Source organism: Neltuma alba, unplaced genomic scaffold, assembly GCF_004799145.2.
Source record: "Neltuma alba isolate B1F8T4 unplaced genomic scaffold, ASM479914v2 tig00004690_pilon, whole genome shotgun sequence".
NCBI lineage: Eukaryota > Viridiplantae > Streptophyta > Magnoliopsida > Fabales > Fabaceae > Neltuma > Neltuma alba.
Genome location: NW_021633820.1, coordinates 88775 through 96822, shown reverse-complemented (window position 1 = coordinate 96822; position 8048 = coordinate 88775).

Genomic DNA, 8048 nt, shown 5'->3' with positions numbered 1-8048 from the left:
ATTTTATAGGGGCAAAATTGTCATATTTTGATTTAATTGTGACTAATTGATTTTTGAGGACAATCAATGCTACCTTATTTTTGAATTTTGTTTGCAGGTTTTTAGAAGATTTAAAAATAAAAAAAAAATAAATTAAAAAAAGAAAAAAATAATAAAATAATAAAAGGGGGAGCAAAACGCTGCGTTTTGCTCCCACCCCTAATATACTATAATTCAACAGGGGACCGGAGACACACGCTGAACACACGCCGCCGAGCAAGCGGGCTGGAGGACACAGGAGCTGAGGTGCGGCGGACAGAACGAGCAGACGCAACACGCCGAGGAAGCACTATTCATCATCTTCATTGGCGGCGTGAAACAGAGGAGACGGCACAATCACAACCTCCAGCATTCTCTCCGTTCGCTGCTCACCTTCTCTGCGTCTTCTCACTGGTGGCAGAGAGAAGACGGCGTGGTGAAACAAAGGAGACGGCCGTGCGAACAGAGTGACAGCAGCGTGAACAGAGTCGACGGTTCTCTTCACTCCTCCTTCAATATCCTTCATGGCTGGATACGGTGGATTGCTGGTGGCAGCGAATTTGATGGCAAACCGTGGCTAATTCATAATTCTCTAATTCAACAATAATGGCAGGAGCTTGAATCATCAAAGGGGGAGTTCTAGTTACTTTAATTTCTTACTCAATAATTGTTTAACAATTCCTAGGTCTTAGGATAGTTTTTCTGATTGTTGGGATAATTGTATTGCTTAATCTGATTATATTTGAGGATTATTGTGACTGAATTATTGCTTAGTATTTGACATTGGGTTGTTTATAGTTTTGATCTCAATTATAATGTTGTGGTTATGACATTTGTATTGATTTTGGAATTAATATATTGTGATTTTCTAAGGTGGCTTAGAATTTTGGATCATATAGTCTCTTGCTAGCTTTAATTATGTTATTTTGGATTTAAGAGTTCTAATTAATCATTGGTTTTTAGCATCCTTAATTCCATTTTACTATTCTGGTTGCAGTTAGGAAGTTGGGATTTTAGGAAAATATTTTGTGGCAACTCGAGGTGGCTCGGTTGTTGGATCAAAAGCTTAATTATAATTCTTAATTCATTGTTTTTAACTCCTACATCTTTTAGAGTGATGATTGCCTGCGTTGTTGAATTGGAGGATTGATTTTTATCAGTGTTATTTGTGTGTCTCATTTTCATTTCTTTAATCTCCATTCATTTTAATCACTTTTATATAAAAACAAAAAAAAAAGTATTTTAATTTCAATTTGATTCGTAGTATTTAATTAACAGCTTTTTAAAATCAAAAATCTCTTTTTATAGTTTAGGTTACTTGCATTCATTTACTAGGGTTTAATTTCGTTTTCGGCTCCTCAAAGTGAAACGACCCGGGTTGTGCACTATATTGCATTAATTCGGTTAATTTTTGGAGTAACCCCAAAGCGACAATTAAGGGAAGTTCAACTTCAAGTGGCGCCGTTGCCAGGGAGCCAAGAAATTGGTTCCCTAGTAATTAAGTGTCAAGTAGCCTTGATTGGGGTTCATTTGTTGAGCTTTTTTAGTTTTTATTTATGTTAATTTTTTTTTTAGTAGTTTGCATTTGTTTTTGGTTTTTTGTTTTTCATGGCTTGGTTTAATAGCAATCATGATCTACTCTCGCATTCTCAATTTTTTGCAGGAAATAGTACGTGGAATGAAGCACCTTCTAATTCAACATATTCTCAAGAGATTGAAGAGTTGTTACAACAGTTGGACTCCTTCCAAGCTCAACTAGAGTCTCAAACGTCTAATCACATCTATGCTCATGACACCTCTTGGATGAATCATCATCTACATCAATCACCTAATCCATCACTCCCACCTCACCAACCATACTTTAATCATATATCTCCACTGTATACATACCACCAAGAACCATCTCCTTTTCTATGTGACTATTACCACCAACCCCCGTCCCAATCCACGTACCATTCTCTTCCCCAATCTCATGAACATGAATTCAGTGAACCTGACCCATTTCTCACTATTCCTAAGAATGACCAGATACGATTTTTAAGAGAAGCTTATGATCGCTTGAATTCATACTACCATAGATTACTTGAAGAGGAAGAGATATCTGGGATCTCTAAGGAATTAGAGGAAGAGCTAGAAGAATGTCAAAGTGCATTGGGAAAGTTCTTGAGTGATATAGCACGAATTGAGTCTGAGATTGGGAAAGATGAATCAAAGTGTCTAGATTCACTCATGCAAGAGGCTGAGATGAAGCAAGAACATATACAAACTCACAAGGACTCGTGCCCTACATCAGGTAATATTGCTCCTCTTCTTGAGGAGATTGACCCTTGTACTAGAACTACTATTCCTGTTGAAGTTATTGATAATGTGAGTGATGATGAGGTGGATGAGGAAATCATAGTTGAATCCCCTCAAATGCTTAACAATAAAAATTCTCACTTGAACACTTCTAATAGTAGTTGTTTAGTTGATGATATTGCTTACACTGTCACTGCTTCTTTGTGTGAAGAACATGCTTCTCTTTCTAGTGCTAGATTAGATGGTGCAATTGATTCTGATTTGAATGAACCTCTATCTTGTTCTTGCAATGCCCATACTATATGCATGGATTGCATTGATAACAAGTATGATATACTTGTTGGGTCACAAAAGCAGAACTTTAGTAAAGTGTGTGCATTGCCTTCTAGTACTAAAAGTGCTGACAATATAAAGCATGATATTGATGTGAGTTGCTTAGATGTTAATCCTGTGGAGAAATGTGAATTTGACCATAGCCTTGGAAATTATCTGTCTGAAAATTCCATTGAGTTGCATGCTTCTAATGAGTTAGTAGGAAAAGATTCAAAAATTTTAAAAGACAAAATTGTAAATAAGAATGAATCTTTTCGTCTAATTCTTTCTTGTGACTTGCCTCCTGATTTAAGTAGCTATGTAAATAATAATATTACATTGCATAATCATATTCTGCATGAATCTTCTTCTTCCACTTTTTTTTCACCCACCTCTTGTGTTAGTAAAAGTGATGTGATGTACTCTAATAACTGTCAGTTGGATTCTTCATCTTCCGCTTTGTATACACAAGACATTTTTGAAAATATTCCTGATTATTTGATTCCTATAGAAAGGAATCCTATTGACTTTCTTGGGTGTGATATTTACTTGATAGATTTTGCCACTCAGATATACCTATGCTACTCTAGATCTTTTCAAGTTTTTCTTTTTGGACTAGATACTGCTGCTTGTTCAATGTTTCCCTTGCATGAACCCTCCCCACCAAGAAATGTCAATGGAGAAGTGACCACACTAAAGAGATATATGTTTCTCATCCGGGATGAGAACTTCTCTTACAAGTGCTTGAAGAGATTTCGTTCTAAAGGTTGTCCCTTTCCTTCCTTAACTCTTATCTTTTGAATTACTTGCTTGTTTTGTGAGATAAGTGTGGGGGAGGGGCATAGCCAGTAGTAAAAGGGTGTTTGTGTTTTGTTTTATTGTTTGTTATTAGTTGCATGCAATACTTTCCCTACCTTGTCCTTGCACATTTTGAGCTTCCAATTGTTCATATCTTTAGTCTAAACTTGCATTGAGGACAATGCAAGGATTAAGTGTGGGGGAGTAAGTGTTATGTTTTGTTAGGATTTGTTTTCAAAAAAAAACAAGAAACAAAAAAAAATTTGCCTTTGGATTTGCTCCTATTTCCTAAGTATTGCTGCTATAATTGCTCTCTTCTTTGCCTTATTGGTTGATTTCTGAATTGCATCACATGATTTGAGAGTAATTCTTGCTTAGGAATTTTGTTGTTGGTTTCTGTGTCCTCCTGTTTTCATTCGCTTCAGTGTTCTGCACTGCTGTATGGGCGAGTTGCTGTTTTCTCTGGTGTTGACTTGACTTTTGTAATCCTTGGGCATCTCTTCTAAAATCCTTTTGCACAATGCTTGTGAATATTGCACGATTGAGTTTGATTGCATTTGATTTAAGTGATTTCTGCTCTTAGTTGATTAGCATAGTAAAATGCCTTTAGTGCAGTGTTATTAACCTTGTTTCATAGCTTGATCCTTAAGGAGGAAACATCTTGGAGAAAGCCTTGATGGAAGGATTATTGAGCCATATATTTTTTCTCATCTTGTGTGATTTTCATCTAGTTTTGGTCAACCTCTAGAACTTGTCTAGATTCTTTTTCAAAGCTGCATTAATACCTAGGTTTGTGAAGATGATAGGGGCATTCATTTCTAAACCTTTACCCAAACACAAGCCACTTCATTTAACCTTTGTTCACCCCTTTGAGCTTTCACTTTCATTCCATTCACTTTTTTTTAGCAAGTGTTTTGCATGAGTTACATTTGGATTTTTTTTTTTTAGTTTGAAAAGTACATCATTAAAGTCTATATCTTTGCCTTCTTGGGTTTGGATGCCAAAAAAAGAAGAAGAAGAAATAGAAAAAGGCAATAAAAAAAGAAAATGTTTAGAAAAAGCCAAAGAAAGAAAGTTATAAAAAAAAAAAAAGAAAGAGAAAATAAGTTGCAACAAAAGAATAAATTTGAAATAAGGCATTCAATGGTGGTTTGAAGAGCAAGGATTTCTATTTCAAAAGTTTCAAATCTGCACTTTGGTGTTCTTTTGTGATTGTACTTAAGTTCACTTTGAGTTGATACTTTATTACTCATGTATTTCACTTATTAGTCCATTCATTTATTTGGCCTTGTTTTTTGACATTACAACCCTTCAAGTCCCCTTGATCATGAACCTAAGGTAATTTAGTGGTGGAGATATTAGAATTTCTACAAGCTTATAGTAGGTGCTAATCTAGGTGGATTGAGTGAAATTTTTTCCCATTTGAGAGATGAGTGAAACACTTGTACCATATGTAAGCTCTATTATGTTTCTCTTCTTTTATCCTGCTATGTTTCTTGTGTTAATTTCTTTGCACTGAAATATTCTATGATTGTTGATTAATTAAGAATAAAGGTTGCTTGAGTTAATTGCACATTCATGCTTAGTTAGTTTTATGTTTGCTTGCATTGAGTCTCTCTATTGAATTCTTCTTTAATGAAGTTTTGCCCAGGAGTGCAAAAGGCTAAGTGTGACCATGGCTTCAAGGGAGTTGGGACCTGACGGTCTGATTCTTGAATCTCCACCTCCCCTAGCTTCCATCATTCTCCGTGAAGCGCATGATGAGAACACTTCTCTTATGGACCAGGGTATTTTCGAAGCAGATAGGGAAGGCATTGGCTAAGTTTTCCTGTTTGCTTTTATTCTGCCTTTTAGCTTTCTTTTGCTTCAGCTGGACTCTGTTTACCGGTTCTTTTTCGTTGGTTTTAATGAAAGCTTTACCCCTGGTTAAAAAAAAAATTTCTTATTTTCCCTCAATGCGTCCCCACCTTTTTTTTTTTGTTTTTGTTTTTTGGCCATCTACTCTTCGTCTCTTCCGAATCTATATGTGCTTGCTTTTGAAGGAGCAACGACTTACCAGCAATGACGCTCTTGAACTGCTGGCAGCTGCTTCGCTTCAGGAACGGACGCAGATGAGACATATCAAAGATGTGCTTTAACAATTTTTTAATTTTATTTTTATTTAATATATATTATTTTCATAAAAACAAAGTTTATACTATATAATAATAAATAAAAAGTAAAATTATTTATTGATATGAAAAATTTATGAAGTGATTTATAAATAGTATATGTTTTTTACCTTATAAATATGATTAAAAGAGTATTTTTCTGAATTATGATACTGTTTATAACATAGAGATAATGTATTTTTCTGTTCTTATTTATTATTAAATTTTTTATATGACCCTAGTACCCTACAATTGTTCCATTTGTTTATTATTCATAGGGAAAATGTTACTAAATATGGAGTGCATATTAAACGGGATAGAGCTCAAAAGTCATTAATTTTTAAGACAAAGTCAATCAGGTTTAAAATTTAGAAGTGTCTTGTAAATAACATCAGGGGTAACTACTGAGGTATCTAATTCCACATAGGACTAAAAGAAAATCATTTCATCTCTTTGAAACAAAGTCATTCTATGAGTTCGCCTTTCATTGCTCAGACAAGGTCTTCTTCACAACTTCATTGCTCCTTTTTCCCTAAGTTCCCCTCATTTCAATTCCATAGGAAAAATACAAAAACCGAAAAGAAGAGTCTCCTACAAAGAACATTGAACCCTCTTTTTTTAAAAAAAAAAAAAAGAGAGGATAAAAGCTTGTAATTCTTACTGTGTTTCTTTCCCTCTTGTATGAATATTGTTATGTATTGTTATTTGCGTTTCCTTTCATGTTTAGTCTTTCATATGCTTTATCTGTTATAATATTTAGATCAAAACCTTTTTTAGTTTTTTTTTCAGTCCATACTACCATTTATTAGATTTTGAAGCATTCGCATTGAATATCTTAAAAAAGTATAATTTTATTAATTTTAAATTTGATTTTTTTTTGTAAATAAGAAGGACTTCTTTTTGCTCCAATTTTTATCTGTTTTTCTTCTTTTTCCTCCATCATTCGGTTCACAATAAATTAAAAAAAATTGAAATTGCTAATATACTTTTGATTATGTTTGTAATATTAACATTTCCGTCATTCTTCCATTAAATTTAATCTTTTGTTGCTCACTCTCCTTATGTCATTAATAAATATTATTGATAGTTTTAATAGTTTAAACTATAAATTTCTTCCCATGAATTTTCATTTACGCAGGAGTTGTTTCGGGTTTGCTGTTCGGGCATTCTAGTGTGCTTTTATTTTCATTCATAGCTTCATGCATCTCTCAAGAAAAGAAAAGGCAAAGAAAAGGTAATAATACATTTAAATTAGGAAAAATTGCTGAAAAATACTTGTTTGAAAAGTTTATTTCCCAAAACTTAAAAGAAGTACTTGATGCATAGAAAAGTACCAGTATTCTAAAAAGTTTGTACACACAATATTAATACCCTGATTTAGATACCTATGAGCAATAAACTTTTCAAACAGGCATTTTATGGCAATTTTTTCTTCAAATTATGTTTGTACTGCTATATTTATTCCCCCCTTTCCCCCTTCCTTATAAAATCACAAGGACTTGATGATTATTGAAAGTCGTTGCTTGGTCTGTTCTTTTCTTGTTTTGGATGTTCTCTTTTGCTTGGTCAATCTTCTTCTTTTGTTCACTTGGGTTGTGACTAGTCGGTCTATGCAGTCGTTTTATTCATGCGGAATAAAATTGACTTTTTATTTTTTTTTTTAAAAAAGCTAAGTGGGGGCCATTGATATGAATAATGAATAATTTAAATATTCTCCGCGCATCACATGGAAATCCTGTCATAGCACTTTAACTTTTGTAGTACTGCGCCTTTAAAATTATTACACCAAATGAGGGCCTTTGCCGACATTGATTCTTGACCTCACCATATCACGTTATCCCTTGAGAAATTATGGTTTAAAGTAGATTTTTCTTTCACTCCCGAAAATATTAAAAATGAATAATTATTTTATTTTATTTTATTTAGATCATCTCCATAAAAAAAAAAATTATGTTCATGTAAATTAAAAGCATAAAACAACTTAGTATTTTATTTTATAATTTGCTATTTACATTATTTCAACATGAATTATTAAATATCATATTATATTTTTAGATTTTATCATGCCATTCATCCCGAATATTAAAATCTATAATAAATTTAATGCTATCTCCTGTCCTAAATATATTTAAGACAGGAGATAGTAGGTAAAATATGACTCTTTAATAATAATAATAATAAAAAAATACAGTTTCTGAGGGTTATAGACTTGTAGTAAAAGAATCTCAATTATTAATTTATTATGGCACTCTCAATTCTTCTTGTCTTGATCAAAATTTCTGCCTCTGCTTCTCAGTCTTCTCTGCTCCTTCCGTTTTCTATTTCTTACTTCCTTTCACTTTCTCTTCTTTGCTCCCTTTGCTCTTATTTCTGTTCTCTGTCTCTATAAAACAAAATCAGATTTCTCTGTGAAACATCGTTGAAGTGGCCGGAGAAAGAAGGTAAGAAAAAAAAAGCCAAAAAAGAAGGTAA